The following is a 23,681-nucleotide window of genomic DNA, read 5'->3' as shown; positions in this document are numbered from 1 at the left end:
GCCAACACCTGTTGTTTCTTGTGTGTGTGTTTTTTATTTTTTAACGTTTATTATTTTTGAGAGAGAGACAGGGTGCGAGCAGAGGAGACAGAGGGAGACACAGAGTCTGAAGCAGGCTCCAGGCTCTGAGCTGTCAGCACAGATCCTGATGCAGGGCTCAAACTCACAAACTGTGTAATCATGACCTGAACTGAAGTTGGCCACTTAACCGACTGAGCAATCCAGGCGCCCCTCTTGTGTTCTTGATTTTAGCCATTCTGACAGGTGTGAGGTGATATCTCATTGTAGTTTTGATTTGTATTTCCCTGACAATAAGTGACGTTGAGCATCTTTTCATGTGTCTGCTGGCTATCTGTATGTCTTTGGAAAGTGTCTATTCATGTCTTCTGCTCATTTCTTAACTGGATTATTTGTCTTTTGGCTGTTGAGTTTTATAAGTTCTTAACATATTTTGGATACTAGCGCTTTATCCGATATGTCATTTGCAGATATCTTCTCTCATTCCATAGTTTGCCTTTTAGTTTTGTTGATTGTTTCCTTCACTGTGCAGAAGCTGTTTATTTTGATGTAATTCCGATAGTTTATTTTTGCTTTTGTTTACCTTGCCTCTGGAGACATATCTAGAAAAGAAGTTGCTACAGCCAGTGTCAAAGAAGTCACTGCCTGTGTTCTGTTCTAGGATTTTGATGGTTTCCTGTCTCACACTTAGGTCTTTCATTTATTTTGAACTTGTGTATATAGTGTAAAAAAGTGGTCCAGTTTCATCCAGTTTTCCTGGTGCCATTTATTGAAGAGACTGTCTTTTTCCCACTGGATATTCTTTCCTGCTTTGTTGAAGATTAATTGACCGTATACTTGTGGGTTTATTTCTGGGTTTTCTATTCTGTTCTATTGGCCTATGTTTCTACTTTGGGGCCAGTGCCATACTGTCTTGACCACTACAGCTTTGTAATATAACTTGAAGTCCAGAATTGTGATGCTTCCGGCTTTGCTTTCCTTTTTCAAGATTGCTTTAGCTCTCCGGGGTCTTTTGTGGTTCCATACAACTGGATTGTTTGTCCTAGTTCTGTGACAAATGCTATTGGTATTTTGACAGGGATTGCATTCAGTGTGTACATTGCTTGCTTGCAGTAGTGTAGACATTGTAACAATATTTGGTCTTCCAATCCATGAGCATGGAATGTCTTTCCATTTCTTTGTGTCCTCCTCAATTTCTTTCATCAGTGTTCCATTGTTTTCAGAGTACTGAGTACATTGTTTTCTCCGTGCTATCAGCATGGAGACGAGTCCAAACATGGGACTCGATCTCATGAACCATGAGATCATGACCTGAGCTGAAATCAAGAGTCAGAAGCTTAACCAACTGAGCCACCCAGTTGCCTCACATTTCAGTTACTTTTTGATGAATTCTGTGGAGATGTCAAATAGGCCATTGAATATATGAGTCAGGAGTTGTATAGGACACACGAACATTTCTAAATAAACTGTATTTAGAGGTGTGGCACCACATGATTGTGTGAGGATGAATGTGTCAATAGAAAATAGAAGAGGATCTGTGAATTCTATTAAATGTGGGAAGATCTAACACACTCCTGATGGGAGTTCACAATGTACACTTTTTCTTTAGAGCTCTTTGTTTTTTTTTTTTTTTTAATTTTTTTTTCAACGTTTATTTATTTTTGGGACAGAGAGAGACAGAGCATGAATGGGGGAGGGGCAGAGAGAGAGGGAGACACAGAATCGGAAACAGGCTCCAGGCTCTGAGCCATCAGCCCAGAGCCCGACGCGGGGCTCGAACTCACAGACTGCGAGATCGTGACCTGGCTGAAGTCGGACGCTTAACCGGCTGCGCCACCCAGGCGCCCCGCTTTAGAGCTCTTTGACAGTCTGAATCAAAGGGTCTTATAGTCCGTATTTATTGATGCATCAATCCAAATTCTATAAATATTCCCAAAAGAAATATACACTGAAAGAGTCAAATATTTATTTATCAAGATGTATTTTGTGGCATTATTTATAAAAGAGAAAATAGGAATAATCCTAAAATTCCAGAAACTGGGGGATAGTCATAAAATATGAAATATTTGGCAGCAATTAAATTTTAATTCATGTTTCAAAAATATTTAAGGATATGGAAAATAAAGCAGAAAAAACCCCACAGCTTCAAGGAACTGATCATGTAGTAGGGATATAGGCACATAAACTAATGATTAGTTTAATGATTATGGTCAGAGTAGAAGTGTCTACAAAATACAGGCGAAACGAAAGAGGAAATGTTTATATCTGTCGGGTGTTAGGCTGTTTGGGGGTAGTGTCTCCGAGGAGCTGGCCTCTGAATTGAAAATTTGAAGGAAAAATAGGAATGGTTCAAGCAGAAGAAACAGTACGTGCCAAGGCAGAGAGTATAGAACAACATGGTATATTGATGAAATTTTAAAAAGTTCAATATTACTGAAGCAAAAAGCATACCAACAGGTGAAGATGAAGGAAGGGAGACAGTCAGGGGCAAATCACACAACGCAGGAAGTATCAGGCAAAGATCTAGAATGTATAAAAAGGTCAGTGGGGCATCGGGTTAGTGAAACATTTTCAGTACAGACATGACAAGTCATATTTAAATACAACTCTAACATCCCCATGCATTGCAAGGAAATAAGTATTTCTTCTTTTTTTTTTGAATTTCAATTTTTCTTTTTCTTTTATTTTTTTAATTTACATCCAAGTGAGTTAGCATATAGTGCCACAATGATTTCAGGAATAGATTCCTTAATGCCCCTTACCCATTTAGCCCATCCCCCCTCCCACAACCCCTCCAGTAACCCTCTGTTTGTTCTCCATATTTAAGAGTCTCTTACGTTTTATCCCCCTCCCTGTTTTATATTATTTTTGCTTCCCTTCCCTTATGTTCATCTGTTCTGTGTCTTAAAGTCCTCCTGTGAGTGAAGTCATATGATATTTCTCTTTCTCTGACTAATTTTGCTTAGCATAATACCCTCCAGTTCCATCCACGTAGTTGCAAATGGTAAGATTTCATTCTTTTTGATTGCCGAGTAATACTCCATTGTGTGTGTGTGTATATATATATATATATATATATATATATATATATATACACACCACATCTTCTTTATCCATTCATCCGTCAATGGACATTTGGGCTCTTTCCATACTTTGGCTATTGTCGATAGTGCTGCTATAAACATTGGGGTACATGTGCCCCTTCAAAACAGCACACCTGTATCACTTGGATAAATACCTAGTAGTGCAATTGCTGGGTCGTAGGGTAGTTCCATTTTTAGTTTTTTGAGGAACCTCCATCCTGTTTTCCAGAGTGGCTGGAACCTCCATCCTGTTTTCCAGAGTGGCTGCACCAGCTTGCATTCCCACCAACAATGCAAAAGGGATCCTCTTTCTCCGCATCCTCGCCAAATCTGTTGTTGCCTGAGTTGTTCATGTTAGCCATTCTGACAGGTGTAAGGTGGTATCTCATTGTGGTTTTGATTTGTATTTCCCTGGTGATGAGTGATGTGGAGCATTTTTTCATGTGTCGGTTGGCCATCTGGATGTCTTCTTTGGAGAAGTGCCTATTCATGTCTTTTGCCCATTTCTTCACTGGATTATTTGTTTTTTGGATGTTGAGTTTGGTAAGTTTTTAGAGATTTTGGATACTAACCCTTTATCTGATATGTCGTTTGCAAACATCTTCTCCCATTCTGTCAGTTGCCTTTTCGTTTTGCTAATTGTTTCCTTCGCTGTGCAGAAGCTTTTTATTTTGATGAGGTCCCAGTAGTTCATTTTTGCTTTTGTTTCCCTTGCCTCTGGAGACGTGTTGAGTAAGAAGTTGCTGCGGCCAAGGTCAAAGAAGTTTTTGCCTGCTTTCTCCTCTAGGATTTTGATGGCTTCCTGTCTTACTTTTAAGTCTTTCATCCATTTTGAGTTTATTTTTGTGTATGGGGTAAGAATGTGGTCCAGGTTCATTCTTCTGCATGTCGCAGTCCAGTTTTCCCAGCACCACTTGCTGAAGAGACTGTCTTTATTCCACTGGATATTCTTTCTGCTTTGTCAAAGATTAGATGGCCATATGTTTGTGGGTCCATTTCTGGGTTCTCTATTCTGTTCCATTGATCTGAATGTCTGTTTTTGTGCCAGGAAATCAGTATTTCTTGAGGAAATTAGACATCAAATCAAATACCCAATTTGCCACATCTCTGCTTTACTCGTGCCCCTTGTCCCACAACACACTATGTTCTCTCACTGCTATCTCATCACACCTGTTTTCTCTCCTCACCAGGATCTCTACAGTAGTAGAGTTCTCGTTCCAAGCAAGGCTGTTGTGAGGCCCATCCATGGATGGAGGTTTGCGATGTAATGTGTCAATACACTGTGGATGCAAGACTGAAACTAACTACCACTACAGTCCAAGTTCATATGCCCAGAACTAAGGCAGTAGCAGGAAGGCCCAGGAGAAGGAAACAGATTTAAGAAATATATATATCGAAGGAGGAATGGCTAGTGGACTGAGGATGAAGGAGGGCCATGGTAAATTTAGTTCCGGACATATTCTACCAAACAACATTTAGAGCAGTGGTTTCCAAACTTGGCTGCATGATGGACTCAGTGGATGAGCTTTGCAACAATGCCTATTCTAGAACATCACTCTGGAATGGTCTGATTCGGTGCTCCTGAAATGTGAAACGGGTATCAGCATTTTAAGTAGATTCCCATGGTGATCAGAATGCACAGCCAGAATTGTAACTTTTGCTGTAGAATACTGCTCAATTCAGAGTTAGTGAAGTATAACTACCACATAAACAGATACAGAAAAAACTGTCTCGGTTATGTGGTCCCGTGGCTCCTGTTGTTGCAAGTGTATTTAGTAGAGATCTGAATATTCTCTTCCATTGCTATTCTGAGCAGATGTTCATTCCTCATTCATGAGAAATTAGGGCGTGAATATCCTGCACCTGTTGCCAAATCTTACCAATGGCAGATTCTCAATTTCTTTCTCTATACATCTATTAATCCAGTTCATAATGATCTCTTTCATGTTTAGCATGTGCTTTTTGGGGCACAGAAAGATGTCCTCTCTGTAGCCTGACTTTCCACATACACAAATGATTCTGTGAGTTACTCAGCAGATGTCCAAGACCATGGTTTTCCACAGGAGAACTGTATCCTGAAGATTAGACCATTTTGCCTTGAGAAGTGGCCAGAGTTTTATTCTAAGTTACTAAAACCCTGTGAAGAAGCTGCATGTATAATGCACACAGTGTGACTCTGGTCCCTGACCGTGGAGAGCATTGTGCAAAAAACAAACATACCTTGATCCGTTGATATTGTTCCCAAAAGTGGTGCTTCACCATATGAAAGATAATATCCCCTTAGATAAGTTGAACTGTTAAATTTGCTCTTCTCAGACTCTTTACTAGATCTCTACATACTTTTGTCTACTGTTCACTGGTTTTGTCACTAGATGTTTTCTTACCTGGTGGCAACTCTGAGGATTAAGTAACCTCTCTTTGGACACTAATTAATGGTGGATATGGGGATAACTACTGAAACTCAAGGGGCACCTGGGTGGCTCAGTCAGTTGAGTGTCCAACTCTTGATTTCGGCTCAGGACGTGTTCTCTGGGTCATGGGATCAAAGCCTGCGTCCAGCTCTGTCCTGAGCATGGAGCTTAGTTAAGATTCTCTCTCTCCATCTACCTCTGCCCAGGTCGTGGTGATCAAATGACCTAGAGCTATACTCACACACCATATCAATATCAATTCCCTGGTTTTGGTATTATATTATGTATAAGATGTAGCTATTAAGGGAAACTGAGTGAAGGACACAGAAGACTTGTATGTACTATCATTACACCTTCCCGTGAATTCACAATTATTTCACGTACCCCTTCGAATCTGTACTTTGTATCCTTTGGATAAATACCTAATAGTGCAATTGCTGGATCATAGAGTAGTTCTATTTTTAGATTTTGAGAAACCTCCAGAGTGTTCTCCAGAACAGCTACACCAGTTTGCATTCCCACCAGCAGTGCAAGAGGGTTCCCTCAAAATAAGAAGTTAAAAGGAGAGCTCCATATCAGGGTCATAGTCCATTAAAGAGCGACAACACCAAGCAGTGTGGAAGCCTGCTTCTTCTAGAACTGACATCATCTGATTTGCCTGCATTTTGGCTACCACATACCAATAAATCTGTCACTTTCCTCAGTTCCTTGGCATTTTGTCAATGCAAAGCCTTCCCAATTCTGGCCCAATTTCTGCGTTTAGTATTTGTTCTCGTTCAATCCATAATACCTAACGGTGTTTGGCATGCGGCAGGCATTTTGGCTGAATGAATAAAGGAAGGGAAGATGGTCTTATCTATCCTGCTAGAACTCTGAGTTCCTTGAGGGCTGAAACAACAGATTCATCTATATCGGCAAAACATCTAGCACTGTAGGCATTCAGTGAATGTTTTAAGAAGTAATAAATAGAATGTTATAAAATCAGCGAGGATTATTTTATTAACATTTTAAAGGCTCTTACCATCCTCCGCTCAAAGGAACTTTTCATCATTTCCATCAACCTCGCCTTTCTTTTTAAGACCTTTTATATGTATTTTTTGAACATAACGGAGGGCAAGCTATTTTTAGCAAGGTAGTAGACTTCTGTATGCATGCCTATAAAATGGTAGTTTTCTAAGATAGAGAATTATATTCAAAGCTGTTCTTGCAAATCGTATCCTGCAGAGAAGTCTGGATGGTTGTGGCACCAGCTCTGCCAGTTTTCAAAATAAATTAGTGAGGCACTCGGGATCCAGGAGAAGATTGTTTGTTAACCAGTTGCTGCAAAGATGGAAAAAGTACAGAGCCCCACCAGAAGACCAGTGATGCCTTGTGTCCATGCCTTTTACACCTTCATTACTAGCCCATCGGCAGTGTCTGAATCTTCAGGAAAGCAGCCTGTGTGTTTTGGTGGGGAGCGATGGGTAACAAAGAAACAGATGTGGCAGATAGCTGACGCAAGTTGGACCCTAATTTTCTGGACATTTCTCATTTATTCTCTTGTTCTGTGACTATTAGACGAGACCACTTCGATGCAAGTGACAGAAAACCCAACACAAAGAGGCTGTGAAATCGGAGAATTTGTGAGCTTATGTAAAAAAAAAATCCTGAGTCAGACTTGAACTGGGAGGTGAAACAATGTTATCCTGGCCTGATTTAATCATCTCCACTCAGCTCTGCCCTCACCAGTGTTGTCTTCGTTATCAGGCTTTACCTGGTGACCTGCTGAATCTCCCCAAATTCAAGTATAGTAGTAAAGGGAGTACATCTTTTCCCAGTAACTTCAGTTGGAATCCAAGGTATTCACTCTAATTAGACTAGCGTAGGTCCCATGTCGACTCATTGACTAATCACTGTGGCTAAGGGTATTCTGTGAATCAGTTGGCCCGGTCTGGGTCTTGCACTCCCTACTGGAGTCAGTTCACTTCCAACCGAATGAAAGGAACAGAAAGTAAAATATCAACTCCAAAAGGTATTGTAGGGTACCGTTGCTAAGCAAAAAGAGGTAAGAGATGCTGGCAAGCCCAAACGATAAACATCAAGTCTATCCAGCACCCTTTGCTTCAGTTCTGCTTGAGTTGACTGCTTCCGCTTTTCCAATGTGCTTCTTTCTCTCTTGAGCCATTGCCTGTACCATCCCTTCTCATATCTTCTTGTCAAAAAAATTATCTGTCCTTCGAGGGAATGTCCAGTTTAAATGTTAACTTTCTTGGGGCACCTGGGTGGCTTAGTCGGTCAAGCGTCTGATTCTTGGTTTCGGCTCAGGTCATGATCTCGCATTTTCATGAGTTCGAGCCCCACATCCGGCTCTGCGCTGACAGCATGGAGCCTGCTTGGGATTCTCCCTCTCTCCCTCTTTCTCCGCCCCTCCCCCATTCGTGCTGTCTCTCTCTCTCTCTCTCTCTCTCTCTCTCTCAAAAATAAATTAAAAAACTTTAAACAATAAATGTTATTTTCTTTGTCAGTCCTCTCCTCAATCCTTGGTCAAATGAAATTTTTCTCCTTGTCTGTGTTTCTATATTACCTTGAACCTCTGCTCCAGCATCTTCTACAGGCTGTCGGGTATTGTAATGACCTGAGTTTGTATCTTTATTTCCCTAGGTAACCAGCTTTGTGAGGTTAGGGACTGAATCTTTTATAGTTTTGCATTGCCCAGAGTGCCGATGACTTTGCCGAACCCACAATATATTCTGGCTGAATTATTGACTTGAAATTACTTTGAATAATTGATCTCTTTTTTCCATTTCAACGTGCTATATCAGTGGTCTGTTTTCACTCCTGCAAAACTGCTCTAGGGCGTGTATTTATTTTTGAGGTTTTCCCACTTTTCCTTCAACATCAATAAGGAAACAGATTTATACTTATTTTTATTCAAAATCATCCTTCGATTGCTAGTTTGTCTACGCTAAGATCAGGTTGAAGTGAATTTCTGATTGTCATGAGGCTGGCAGGCCTTGACCCTCCCTTCCTGTCACTTATATACTTCGTAGATTTTATATCACAAACCAAATCCATTATGCATGGTATGGCTTTAGCTATATAATCGGCCAGAATTAAGAATAATTATAATACGGTCTTTCTAGTACAAATTAAATTCCACATTTTATGATTCACCAACACACTCTGATTGACATGAGAACTCTCCTGAGCTTTTAGAGGAATTGATGTTTAAAATGGGTATGTAACGATACACCTTCTCTGTAAGTGAAGCAGCAAAGACCAGTGGTTAGTCCTATACCAGTGAGATCAATGGAATGAAAATGGGGAAATATTCAGTGTCATAAAGCTTCACTGAGCACCTACTGTGGCTCTACGCCCTTTGCTTTGTTTGGATAATGAACAGATGAGTAGGACCTGATAAAAATCCTCATGGTACAGGCCTGTGCACAGAACCTTTAAAAATAATGTAGTAAGGCCAGTGATCAACTTCCTAAGACTATTCCGGGAAGATGGAGAAGGAGAACTTAACCCAGAGCAGGGACACAAGGTAGGAATTTCTGCATAGAGTTAGTTATCTGGACGTCTCTGAATAATTCAGTGTTTGCATTGTATAGAGAGTTTATGGCTTGGAGAGGTTCAATAACTTGCTCAGGGTCACGCATGGAGACTGTTTGGCATCCATCGTCTTGCAGTTCCAGTCAGTTTCAATCTGCCCTATTAAATGTTACCGTCCTTCTCACACCGTATATGTTATTGCCTAGAGTTAATGAATCACAACCACAGCGGAATCTTCCTGTAACACAGTACACTTAAGAGAAAATATCTTCAGAGGAAGATAACTAAGAAACTTGAAAGAGTATCTTATTTGTAAGCAGAGATGAGTTCCCCACCTACCATGTGAGTGAGAAAGATGGGTATGTATTAAACCGTGTCTGTGCCAGATGTCAAAATTTGGTAGAGTGCCTACAGAAAATAAGGTTTCCCAGTTAGGGTCCCTTGACTTTGGAGATGGCAGGTAGGAATAAAATACATATGTCGACTTACATGTCACTCTGACTCGGCAAAAAAAATATATGGTCTAGTATTTTCCCCAAGTTTCATTTAAAGTGTAACAAGATCGCTATTCCAAAGAAAATGAGCTGAAGTTGCTGTGAAAGGCTTGCACGTTTCAGTGCTCCATAAAGGCAGCCAACCTCAACCATCAAGTTAGACATAGGCTACTATTTAAGACGATTATATATCTTGGTGGGTAATTTTCAAGCATGTATGAGAGAGACGGTATTAATAATAAACCAAGCCAAAGAACTGTTTATTTTTCAGTGAAAGCAAAAATATATCATTTAGAGTTGTCAGTCCAAATGTGTTGGTTTCTTTGGTAGTTATTTTTCCCCTGAAGTGTCCTCTGGGATTTTATTGAATTACACAACTCTTGGGTAGAACTCTTGATACACAGTCTCCCAGAGATGGAAAACCTTTTCAACTAATGAAACTGTGTATTTTATGATTATATATACTCAATCTAGGAAAATGGAAACATAAATATAGCTTCAAACAAAAAATGTTCCTTGATTTTGAAATTGAGAGTTTACACCACGCTTCTGTGCAATGAAACACCTTAAGTGCAGTTAATCTTTTACGTAATCATCTCTTTCCATCTTCCATCTCCCAGACATCTAGTGCACATTTCCACTTGGGAATTTCACAAGTACAGTACATTCAAATCCAACCATTGCCTTACCCATACACTCGTCCCTCCTGTGTTCCTAGTTCTATATGTGACTCCACTATTGACCCATTCCCTCAGGGGTAATATTTATGGGTCATCCTTAGTATTCTTGTCAGTTTTACCCCCATATCCTGTTAATTACGTCTCATTAATATCCCTAAGTATGCTACAACTGCCATATTTTAGACATTTATTATCTCTTTGCTGGACTGTTGTAATAGTCACCCAATTTGTCTCTTTTTGTTAGTCTTATCCTTAAAAACCCTCTTGCTCTCACTAAAATTGAGATCTGTTTATATCTCTCCCAATGGTCCCACATTGTCTATAAGAAAAAATTCCAACCCCCTTAGGATGACACTTAAGACACTTCATGATCTGGCCTCACACCAGTACCAATAAGAAGGTTTATTTAAAAATAGATATATGTTGGGGCGCCTGGGTGGTTGGGCATCCTACTTTGGCTCAAGTCACGATCTCATAGCTTGTGACTTCGAGCCCCGCGTCGGGCTGACAGCTCAGAGCCTGGAGCCTGCTTCAGATTCTGTGTCTCCCTCCCCAGCTCGCACTCTGTCTCTCTGTCTCTCTCTCCCCCCCCCCAAAAAAAAGCATTAAAATTTTTTTTAAATAGATATATTTTGGGGCGCCTGGGTGGCTCAGCTGGTTGACCATCGACTTCAGCTCAGGTCATGATCTCATGGTTTGTGGGTTCGAGCCCCACATTGGGCTTGCTGCTATCAGCAAAGAGCATGCTTCAGATCCTCTGTCCCCCCCCCGCTCCTCCCCTGCTTGCTCTCTTTCTCTCTCTGTCTCAAAAATAAACATTTAAAAAATAAATAAAAATAAAAATAGACATATGCTTTCACAGTGGCACAAATGCAGTGCCTTTCTCCTTCAGCTAGTTCTTTATTTCTCCTTCCTTTTAGAGGCAAACTTCTCAAGAGTCACCTGTATTTGCTCTCTTCATTACCTTCTGATCTGTTTCCTTTTTAAACCATTCCAATCTTCTTGTATTTCTCCACCATTAGCGTCTCCACATAAATGTCTTCCTCCATGGTTACCAATGGCCTCCATATTTGTCCAGGTAATAGTTTCAATATTCCTTTCACCAGACAGCTCTATTACGTATGACAGTATTGACTACCCATGAGCACTCCTTTGGATCCTGAGAAACCACCTACTTCTGGTCCTCCTCCTCCCTCTCTAGTTGCTCTTTCAAAATCGTCCTTTGAGGACTCAGTGTCCTTTAGCTGGCCCTTAAATGGTGGAGCTCCTCAGGGATGTCTCCTTGTCCCTTTTCACGTCTCACAGCTGCCATAGGCAAAACCATATACTCCTTGAGTTCAAATATAAGCAGACCACGCATACTGTTATATCCCTAGCGCAGATCTTTGAGCTCTGAAAGTGTATATTCCACTCTCTACTTCACATGTATACTTGAATATAGAATAGGCACTTTACAAATCAACATATGCAAAGAGAACTTATCATTGTCCCTACCAAACAGCTCCTCAGCGTACATTTCTTGGCCCAGCGAATGGCACTAATTATATACCCGGTAGCCCTAGACAGAAATCTGGGCAACATCCGTGACTTCTTCTTTCTGAGCAAATAATGGCTAAGTGTTGAAAATATAAACACCTACATGTTTACCTGATGTCTCCTGTCCACTACATACATGCCACCGTCCTTGTTCACTCTCGCCTAGATCAGGACAATAGCCTTCCAACATCTCCCTGCCCCCATCATTTGTTTCTTATGTGAATTCTCTGTCCTGTAGCATATTTAGGGCCTCTCTCTCTCTCTCTCTCTCTCTCTCTCTCTCTCTCAGTTTCTGAGGTACTGTTCTCTTTTGGTTGTCCTACCATTTTTGATTATTTCTTCTTAACTTCCGTGCCAGCTCCGTTCAGTCTCTTCATCTATTAAATGCAGTGTTCCTCCGTGCTCTCTCTGAAGCCTCTTTTTCATATTTCACTCTCTCCTTGGGTGATGTCTTCTCTCTCATGGCTTCAAATAACAACTAGATGTTTTAACTACTTGAGTCATATCTGCAGGCCTGTTTTCTCCCCTGAGATATACTGAAATTTTATTCTGGACTTCTCTAACTGTACGTCCCGCAGAGCTTAGCAAATCTGGTCTCCCTCCCATCTATCTTGGCTATGGATGTCATTCTGACAACAATATTATTTTTCTTTATTCTCTGGTGGATGACGGTCTACTTATCTTCAGAGTCCAGGTAACATATTATCTTTTTTTCTGAAGTTTTCTTTACCTAATGCTTTCCTTGCTCTCTGTCCAACTTGGCTATGGTTAAATTTATTTCCATGTTAGTCAGGACTTTTTTGGTCACTACTGACAGAAACTTCATTCTAACCAGCTGAAGCAAGCAGGAGAAGTCATTCTAAGGCTTACGTAACCATGGAAATGGCAGCGGTTCAGCTGACCTCCAGGATAACGAGAGCAATGAGCTCCAATATCACCTGGATTCTCTCTCTGTCTCTCATCTCTCCTCTTTCTGTGTTGGTTTTGTTCACTCAACCTGATTTTTTTCCACACCAGTATTTCTCATGCCTCACATTTTTGCATCACACTCAGAAGCAGACTGTATCTTTTCCTCTGTTGCATTTTAGAAAAAAAAAAAACCAAAACTCAAGTTAGAATTCTGTTTGGCTAGGTTTCAGTCACGTTCCTAACTCTGGATCAATGATGTGTAGTTATGAGTCAGGGTATTAATATTTGGCCCACTTTGATCAGCAGCACAAAACCAATTAACCATGACTGAGAAGAGAGGGATATGAAAACAGAAGATTTCACTAGAATCTCCTGTTTGACATGGAGGTGCACGAGATTTGGGGAAGAATTTTCTATATGAAAAAGTAAGGGTCAGGTCACCTGGGTGGCTCAGTTGGTTAAGCGTCCCACTCTTGATTTCGGCTTAGGTCATGAGCTCACAGTTCATGGGTTTGAGCCCCGCATCGGTCTCTGCGCCGACTGGATGGAACCTCTGTCTCTCTCAAAATAAATACATAAACATTAAAAAAAGAAAGACAAAGAAAAGTAAGGGTCCTGGCATACAAACTAACTTTCTACTAATCATCTTACCCAGTTCTTGAAGGTTAGTGAGGTGTGTGTACATGTGTGTCAGAGAGAGAGATAGAAAGGTGAGGCTGTTGTGAGTGAAGGAATTTCATGAAATGCATATAGGTGCGATTTCTTGTCTTCATTTCTTTTTCTTAAGTTTTATAGTGGGTACCTGTTTTCTAAAAGTTTCTAGTAGTTTTATTTTCCCTCATGGAGAGAAGAGTTAAAACAGGGGGAAATTCCCTTTGTTCTGGAAAACTGAAAGCACCAGGCCCTTAATTATGTACCTATCCCTGTTCTCTGGAGAGGTATGAAAGACCAATTAAACTGAACAAATGCTTGGGTTTTGCATGCTGATGAAGTCATATAACCCCTCTCTTTCCCGATATGCTTAAAAACTGCTAAGACAGAGTTAGGTAAATTTGTAGAGAATGGAGATTCAACAACAATACCAAAAAAATTACAGTTGCAGCAAATTGGGCCAAGCCTAAGACTAACTTACTGCTTTCATTTTGGTGGTAGTACCTTAGCTTCCACGGTGATTCTGGTGGCAAATAGAACTCTAAAAGAATCTGAGGCCAGTGAAAGGTCATTTAGAGCTCCCTTGGTGTTGGCCATTGTGTAACCCATCCAGGTGACTGAGAAGAACTACATCCGGTAAGCAATATAAGCCACCTTTATTAAAAGTGAAATTTTCATGTGTCAAAATATGACCCATACACACAGATCTCAGTCTCATTGCTGGTCTCTGCATCTTTCGGTGAGTGCATATCTGCTATACTGATTTCATATCTTTCCCTTGACTTCATAGTTTGGTTTTCTGATAATCCAAGCAAATGAAGTAGAAAGATACTGACTGAAGAGGGGTTTACTTAAATGATTGAACCAATATTTATCCCTGATTTTTTCAAGATTTCTGCATGTATGCTTAGGCATGCCTTCAACTCTTAGGCAAGCAGTTGCCAATTCTGTCTTAGTTTTCACTTCCTACTTGTGTAGAACCCCAAGATCAGTCTGAGGTGAAAGCTTTGTGTGTTTTCTTTTGTTTAAGTATTTGTTTTGTTTTTTTTTTTTACTTTTGAGAGAGGGAGAGGGAGAGAGGATCTGAAGCAGGCTCTGTGCTGACAGCAGAGAGACAGATGCAGGGCTTGAACTCACGACCTGTGAGATCATAACCTGAGCCAAAGTCGGATGGACGCTCAACCGACTGAGCCACCCAGGCGCCCTGCTTTGAGCATTTTCAGATATTCTCTGGCCGCTCATCCAACTCTACACATGTGCATTGACTTCTAGATCCTCAAAAAAAATACGTAGTTTTTCAAAGCCCTCTAGGGATAGCTCGTTTCCAAGTATTTGTTTTAACTTTTGTCCAATCTCTTATTCGTCCCAACTGGTATCACCGCTTCATGCAGCTGCAGTATTCAACAGTTGCTACTGGTTGTTCTTGACAAACACCGTGGGGATTAGGACTTTTCCACCTGAGAGAACTCAGAATCACATCAAATAAAGACACGGTAAATGGGACTGTTCCAGAGAGCTGCCAAACAGGTCAAGTAGTAACAGTTATTTGGGAATTGGGTGATACGGTGAGTTCCAAACACATTCTGCCCCCTACGGTGACTGATTTTAAGAACGTTGCAGCTGTGAGGCTGTTAGTTTTCAAGTCTACCGTGGAGCTTTGGGAAGGGGATGGGGATAGGACGACTGAAGTCCCAGAGAGCTCACTCTTTGTGCTGATTAGCCATTTTTCTTTGACAAACACTCCTTAGGTTGTTGCAGGCCTTTTGTCAATTTCTGTAATTCTCAAAGAGTTGATTTTGACGATTTTTGCTAGTATTTCCCTTGCTGTCCCGGAAAAATAAACGTCTGGAATTCCCTACTCTGCCAGTTCCAGAAATGATTATATTTTAGATGCCATTTCCAATCAGAAATCTCCTGATGTTTTACACATGACACGTCCGAAAAGGAGGCTTCTTCTTTGGTGTCACTCAGCTGAAACCTGTTACGCCTTCATTTTATGTTTATTGTCCACGTACACTTACTTCAGATTAGCATGGAAACGTGGTGGCGTGTTGGGGAGAATGCACTGCCTTTCCAGACTCTCATTCTTTTTTATCTGTAGAATGTGGGAAGTGGAGTAGGTGATCTTAAAGGTGTCTTTTAACTAAGGGATGTTGTTTTGATTGACTTTTTCTTCTGAAGCTTCATCTACCCTGCAGAGAGCTTAGGTTTGCCAAAGTTAGACCTATAGGCCTGATTATGACAAATAGCAGAAAGCTTTTGCAAAGGAAAGTGAGAGAGCAGTGAGTGGATGCTCTAATGAAGTTCTATATTTGTAAGTAGGACACTTTATGCTCCCTATAAGGCATGACTTTTAGTAATGTCACTGATGACATATCCACCCCATCCATTAAGAGTAGAACGAATTCCGACACTCACTTTTTGCCTTTAAAATCAGTGACACGGTTCTTATGGCTGACAGCCTCTCAGGGACAGGCAATTAAGTCCTCTGATGAGTGGCTCCAATGGATTTCAACGAAGCATATACATTCCCAGGAGGAGATTTACTAACCCACCAGGTGTGGCTTTGGGAAAGTGGGTTAGATTCTGTCAGGTGAGAAAATAGTACCCGAGTCCCCTGTAGGGGACTGGGTTGACGATGGCCTGGGGACTATACTAATTTTTCTCACCCTCAAGTAGCCCTAGCAGTGTTCTAGGGAAATGGTGTCACACTTGCCAAAATCAGCTAATTTCCCCCCAAAGAACCTAGTCTTCGTGTATGAAATCGTCCTTAAGCTAAAGTGATCCAAAAGTTCATAACGAAGGGGGCAGCTGTCACGTTTAGATCTGCTGGAGCTGGCACCAAGAAGACAGGTTCTCTACCAGCTGGTGATAGCATTCCTGTTCATTGGAAGCCAATGATTTTTTAAGCTTAAAAACTAACTCCATCCCATACCCAGGGACAATATCCTTCAGGAACAAAGTTGCGACCCGAAACAACCTTGGCTTATGGATCTCGCATTATGGCAGGTAAGACAGACAGTGAATACATAAACAAGCAAATAGATACCAGTGCTAGGTACGGAGGGAACAATAGTTGGCCCTGTATTCATGCATTAATCACTTGTATCCTATCCCATGCATGTGCACACACAAATGGGCTCATGCTGTATATATTAGGTGGAACTGGGAAAGAGATTTGGGCTTGTGAAATGGATTTTAAAGTTATTAGAAACCACTGGGTTCAAGAATGCATTGAAGGAAAGGAAAGCAGGATAATAACGAAGTTTTGTTGAGAACTTTATGAGGAAGCAGAGAATAAAGGGACAGAAAGGGGAGGTTGGTAAAACTAGAAAATTATGCAAAAGATTAATGAGTGTCTAGATGTACATCTTATAAATTTTTAGTAATTAATAGAAGTTTATAATAGTGCAAGAAGTAACAACAGAATAGAAGATCAAGAAATAGATCCAAATATCAGTTTTGGTAAACCCATTTGGTGCTCAGACTAAGCTATATCTCTATGTTTTCAGCAACAAAGCTGAATAAAAGCTGATATTAAAACAGAACAATAAAGGTAGTAATGTCAAAAAAAAAAAAAAAAAAAGAAATAGACCCAAATATCTATGGGGCACATCATAAATTTGGCGTTTCAAATCTGTAGAGAAAGATGGATTTTTTTTCTTACATAGGTGTTGTTGGGACAGTTGGGTAACTAGGAAAACATTGCCTAAAATATTTTCAATGAGAAGAGAAATATTTCATAAAATCACGAGTTTTAAAAATCATTTCGGGGCATCTGGCTGGCTCAGTCGGTAGAGCACACAACTCCTGATCTTGGTGTGAGTTCGAGCCCCATGTTAGGTGTAGAGATTACTTTAAAAAAATATTTTTAAAATAATTTCCATGTTGGTAGCGTCTCAGAATGATAAAAAAAATTAAAAGACATTAAAGATCAATTATGTTACAAAATGTCCAAGCTTATGTTCACCAAAAGAGTCAAAAGGAAAATGGCAAACTGGAAACAATTGATACACCTATGACAAAGCTATATATATTTTTATGTATTTTTGTGTATATATAATATATGTGTATTATATGTATTTACGTGTATATATATTTATTATTATATATATAAATTAAAATATATAGGTATATAAATATATATATATATTTCATCCTGAATGTATTACATATATATGTAATAACATTGCTATATATAGTAATAAAATATATATAATGTATAGTAATAAAATATAAAACATATGTATTCTTTTAAATTTATTTATTTATTTTGAGAGAGAGAGCATGATTAAGGGAGGGACAGAGAGAGAGAGAGAGGGAGAGAGAGAATCCCAAGCAAGCTCCACACTGTCAGCACGGAGCCTGACGCAGGGCTTGAACTCACAAATCGTGATATCATGACCTGAACTGAAACCAAAAGTCAGACACCTAACTGACTGAGTCACCTAGGCGCCCCTATAATATGTATTTTAAACATTTTTATGTATACCTACCCACACATACACGCATACAGATTCACTCACACACATATATTTTCACAAATTCACGGAGGTATTTGGAATATATTCAAGCAAACAAAAAACCCCCACCAAACAACTTAAATATCTATTAGTGAGAGAACGATTAAATAAGCTATGTTCAAGTCAAATGATGAAATATTATATATCCCTTGAGAAGAAGACAGTAATTCTGTTTACCTGATATGGAATGTTGCCTAGCTCTATTACACAAACACAAGTATGTGTTGCTTGTGTTTGTGTGTGAACATCTGTGCACTTACAAGTACATGCATTTAGATACAACAGGATAAAAGTTACTACTGCTTAAGTATTCTCAGCATTGCTCTCCTTCTGTTGAATTAAGAAATTAGACTGGATCTATGAGAAAGGATCTACCTAGCAAGGGGACACTTCTGACTTTTGTGACTTAAATTTGAGAATGAGAAGAAAGAGGGGCGCCTGGGTGGCTCAGTCGGCTAAGCGTCCGACTTCGGCTCAGGTCATGATCTCGCGGTTCGTGGGTTCGAGCCCCACGTCTGGCTCTGTGCTGACAGCTCAGGGCCTGCAGCCTGCTTCAGATTCTGTGTCTCCCTGTCTCTCTGCTCCTCCCCTGCTCACACTCTGTCTCTCTCTCCAAAATAAATAAAAGTTAAAAAAAAAAAAAAGAATGAGAAGAAAGAAATTTAGTTTGAGAAGGTTGAGGAGAAGGAAGGGGGTTTAAGTGCAATCGATTAAGCTAGCACTAAAATATGAAGATGGAATGGTGGTAAGAAGGGAAAATTTAAGGACTGATGAGCTTTGCTCACTTCTCAGGGTTTTCTGAGGACATAGTAATGGAAATAGCTTTAAAATATGAAGGAAATGGAAAAGAGAAGGAAAGAAAAAGGTTTGAAGAAGTATTTCTGGGGACTCTGTCCTTAGCTTAGTGTTTAAGACATGCAAATAAAACACTCGCTTTTATTAAATCAATTTTTCACCGCAGATAATATGTTCTTTTGATAGTAACACCTCTTTGAGATTGAAATATAGGAACATAGGAGACATTCACATGGTATGACACGTGTGCGTGTGTGAGATATATATATATCCCTTTATGTGGATTGACTTATTTGACCCTCACAAAATTCCTGAGGTCATTTAATTTTCCCACTCTTTAGGTGAGGAAACAAGCATAAAGTGATTGATACTACTTTCTTAATATGCTACAGGAAGATCTACCTAACACTCTATTTAAGCTTTTGGCATCAGTAATACCCAGTTAGATGGTTCTGTAGTTCTCGTTGTGTTATGTCTGTTGAGTTTTTCTGTCTGTATAATGTTGAGTTTATTAAAAACTGGAAGCTTGAATTCTTTTTCTGTATTCTGTACCTGATTAAATAGCCTTGGCATTATCTGTGTCTTCTCTGTTTTACAAAACTCTTCTGTGAAATTATATGGGTGGGAAATGATGGAGAAGATTTGCTCTTTATAAAATATTTTCAGTTTCTTCCATGGATACGGGTTAGTAGGTTGCTTAAGTATTGTTATCATGAATCAATTTTGGTAATTTAAATTTTTCTAGAAAGTCATTTAACCCAAAATTTTATGTTTATTTGCACAAAATTTGTGCAAATTAATCTTTTATACTTAAAACATTATTTGTATGTAAAATTACTTCTTCCATGTAATTCATAATTTTCTATATTTGTGATTTCTCAAGTTTGTTTTCTTTATTTTAGAGAGGGAGAGCGTGCATGTGAGCTGGGGAGGGGGGCAGAGGGAAAGAGAAAGAGAATCTTAAGCAGGCTGCACACTCACTGCAGAGCTCTACTCGGGGCTCCATCCCATGACCCTAGGTTCATGACCTGAGCCGAAATTAAGAGTTGGTTGCTCAGCCGACTGAGCCACCCAGGTACCCCTTGATATCTCAGTTTTTACACATTATAATAACTAGTGCTTTCTATATCTCCTTTTTTATGTTTATTTATTTATTTTAGAGAGTGAGCGAGCGAGCACATGTGCCTTGGCGGGGTGGGAGCAGAAAAAGAGGGAGAGAGAGAATCCCAAGCAGGCTCTGTACTGTCCGCACAGAGCCCAATGCAGGTTTCAGTCTCACGAACCGTGAGATAATGACACTGGCCAAGATCAAGAGTCAGACAGTTAGCCAACTGAGCCACCCAGGCGCCCCAATATATTCTTGAAATACACTCTTGGAAGTATTTAATTGCTCTCCCATTTTTCAGTGTTCAAAATCATTGTTATCTAATTTCCCATTATTAATCATTTCTTTCTGCTTTGATTAACTTTGTATTTTTTTAGTTAGTAAATTTTTTCTATTTGATTTATTTTCATTCTTTCATAGTTAATGGCGTGACTTTGTATGATGATGTAATGCATGTTCTTTTCATTATCTCCATTTTCCAGATGTTCTGCAGTTTTAATTTTAGTTTCGTATAGGACATAGGAACTACATAGCAAAGAATTTGTGCATTTGTTGTTGCTTATAATTTCCGTATCAGTATTTTTCGTCTCTTTGTTATCATTTTTATTATAGCCTTCTAATTTTATAGCTCCGTGCTTGGATAATCTGACGTGTACATTTTCTACTTTGGGGACTTTGTCAAAGCTTTATTTATACCTTAATATGGGGGTATGTGGGTGTTTGAAAGAGAGTTTATTCTCCAATTACACACTACATTGTTACTTGTATCTATAAATTTAACCTTGTTAACTATTTAAAATAACTCTGCATTCTTATTTGTTTTTTGCCTATTTGATTTATCATGAACATATGAGTAAAAGTCTCTATAACAATTATATTTCCATTTCTCCACATATTATTTGTGAGAGTTTGGTCTGTGAATTTTGATGCTATATTATTTGTGTATGATGTTTCAGGACAAGTAAGCTCTTCGTTTTGGAGTATATCCATTTAAAAAAATTTTTTTTAATGTTTATTTTAATTTTGGGAGAGAGACAGTGTGAGCAGGGGAGGGGCAGAGAGAGGGAGACAAAGAATCCCAACCAGATTCCAGACTCTGAGCTATCAGCACAGAGCCCAATGCGGGGCTTGAACTCACAAACTGTGAGATCATGACCTGAGCTGAAGTCAGACCCTTAACGAACTGAGCCACCCAGGTGCCCCATTTTTTATATAAAATCTCTCCTTAAAATCTCATTTAAATTCTTTCTCTTACATTTCACTGATATTAATGACATTGTTTGCTTTTTCTTTTGTTTATATTTGTTTGATACACACACACCCTTATTTCTTTTTAATTTTTTAATGTTTATTTATTTTTGAGAGAGAGTGGGGGAAGCTCAAACCCATGAACCTGAGCCAAAGTCAGATGCTTAACCGACTGAGCCACCCAGGTGCCCCTTAAATTATCTGAATTTGATTTGCTTTCCTTGTATTTAGCAAGGGTAGAATTTTATTTTTTGATCAAATTGGGTAATCTTTTACTTATAATTGGCATAACAAAAAATTTTTGTTTTTGTCTATTTTATGTTGTATTTTGCTTTTATTTGCTTTTTTTTCCTTATTACTATATTCATTTATTTATTTAGCCTTGTGCCAGGGCCCTTTTTGAAGTTCTCCACACCACTAGGCAAAATACATTCTAAATAGTTATGTAGAGGGGTGCCCGGGTGGCTCAGTCAGTTGAGGGTCTGACTTCTCACAGTTCATGAGTTTGAGCCCTGCAACGGGCTCGCTGTCATCACATCACATTGCATCAGTGCTGTCAGCGTGTAGCCCACTTCAGACCCTTTGTCCCCCTCTCTTCCTCCCCCTCCCCCAGTGGGGCTTTCTCTCTCAAAAATAAATAAACATTTAACAGAAAAAAAATAGTTATGTAGTAAATACTAATAGCTACGTAATTTTACCTTTTTAAAACGTTTTTATTTAAATTCCAGTTCATTAATGTACACTGTGATAATTAGTTTCAAGTGTACAATATAGTGATTCAACATTTCCATACAATACCCTGTGCTTATCATGACAAGTGCAGTCCTTAATCCCCATCACCTATTTGACCCATCTCCCCTCTGGTAACCGTCAGTTTTTTCTGATGGTTAAGCACCTGTTTCTTGGTTTGTCTCTCTTCCCCCCCCCCCCCCGCTTTGCTTTTTTAACTCATTTATCTCTATGGTAAGTGTCTCACTGATGTCTTTTATTCTTTCCTCCAACCCAGTGAGTATCCTTATGATTGTTGCTTTAAATTCTCCATCAGGCTTGTTACTTATATCTGTTTCACTTAGATCTCTGGCTGTGGCCTTATCTTGTTCTTCATTTGGGATAAATTCCTTTGTCTTGGTATTTTGTCTGAGTCTCTCTGCATTCTTCTCTGTATTAGAAAAGCCAGTTATGTCTCCTGCTCCTGAAAGTTAATGCCTTATGAAAAAGAGGTCATATAATGTCCAAGGCCTGGCCCTTCAGAGAGTGTCTTCAATATGTGCTGTGTGCACTCTGGTGTTGTGTTTTGACTGCTCTATCCTTTAGGCCAGTCATGCTGTGGGCAGTGCTTGGTCCCTGGCCTGAATGTGGTGAGCTTTAGCTAGGTATGCTCTGGTCTGCTTGTGAAATGAGACCTGACACCACCTCCACCAGAACTGAGGCCCTGCAGATCTCTTTGGTTGAGAGATGTGGTATGGAAAGGGATTTGTCCTCCTCTTCTGGGAAAGGGCCCTGCCTTGCTAGAATTGAGGCAAGATTGACTGAGAAGGGCGGTTCTGCCAGAGTGCAGGAGGGTGGTGCTTGGTGTAAGCAAGTTAAGCAGCCGTTGTTGGCCCTATGCTGCTTCCTGCAGGAACCTGTGTCTTTATGCTGAGGGGTGGAGGGACACTGCTCCAGCCAGTTCCTTTGTTCCTAGAGAGGTTTCAATCAGGGAAGTGCTCCAAAAAGAGCAAATAGTCTCCCCCTCTGTGTGCCCCAGGCATTGTTCAGATAGCGGTGTCCATGCCATCTGCTCTACCCTCCCACCCCACCCCCACCCCCACCCCCACCCCCATTGTTGTTTGCCTGTCTTTTCTCCAAGAGCAGTGCAGTGTTCTCCAGACTCTATCCCAGGATTTAATCTCTGCTAGTTGCAAGAACTCACAAAATTCAGCCTCTCTTGTTTTCCAAGCCAATGACTTGGGGAAAACAATCTTTTGTGCATTCCCCTGTGTGCTCCTCTCTCTCTCTCTCTCTCTCTCTCTCTCACTCTCTTTCTCCCTTTCTCCCTTTCTCCCTTGTCTGCAACCATGGTTCCTTCCCCTCCACAGGATCCATTTCTCCCCTAAACCACATCTCCGTACTTCCTACCTTCTTCCATGTGGTCTCTTCTCTCCCTTTGGTTGTGGAGTTTGATCTGTCAGTCTTCAGGTCAATTTCTGGGGTACTTAGAATAATTTGATAGTTATCTAGCTGAGTTCATAGGATGCGACAAGCCTAAGGTCCTCCTACCATCTGCCATCTTCCCTCCTCACACTTGTATTTTGCTTTTAATACTTGTTTTGACTGTGTGATATTTGATTATTTTATTCTTTTGTGTACTTTAGATAATTCATGTTTAGCTAATTTTATTTATCATAGTATTTACTTTTTAACTTTTACTAATATGCTTATTCTTGTATTTATTGAGCTTTATACAGCCAACCGACTCATCTATAAAAGTTAAAAAATAGTTGGTACATTTCCACCTCTCCTCTTCCTCCACTAGTATTCTAGTTTTTGCTATTTTAACATTATTTTTTTAAATTACTGATATTTTTAGCACTTGTCATTGCATTATGTTTTGGTAGTATATTTTCCATTATTATTTATCCCTTATTATCCTTTCATATCTATACTTTTTTTAGTGATCTCTTTATTGTTGTTAATGTTTTAATTGGCTTGATT

This window comes from Lynx rufus, unplaced genomic scaffold (genome assembly GCF_022079265.1).
Source record: "Lynx rufus isolate CCGP_SWC_20201006 ecotype Redwood Valley unplaced genomic scaffold, mLynRuf1.p SCAF_19, whole genome shotgun sequence".
NCBI lineage: Eukaryota > Metazoa > Chordata > Mammalia > Carnivora > Felidae > Lynx > Lynx rufus.
Note: the sequence above shows the minus strand (reverse complement) of the source record.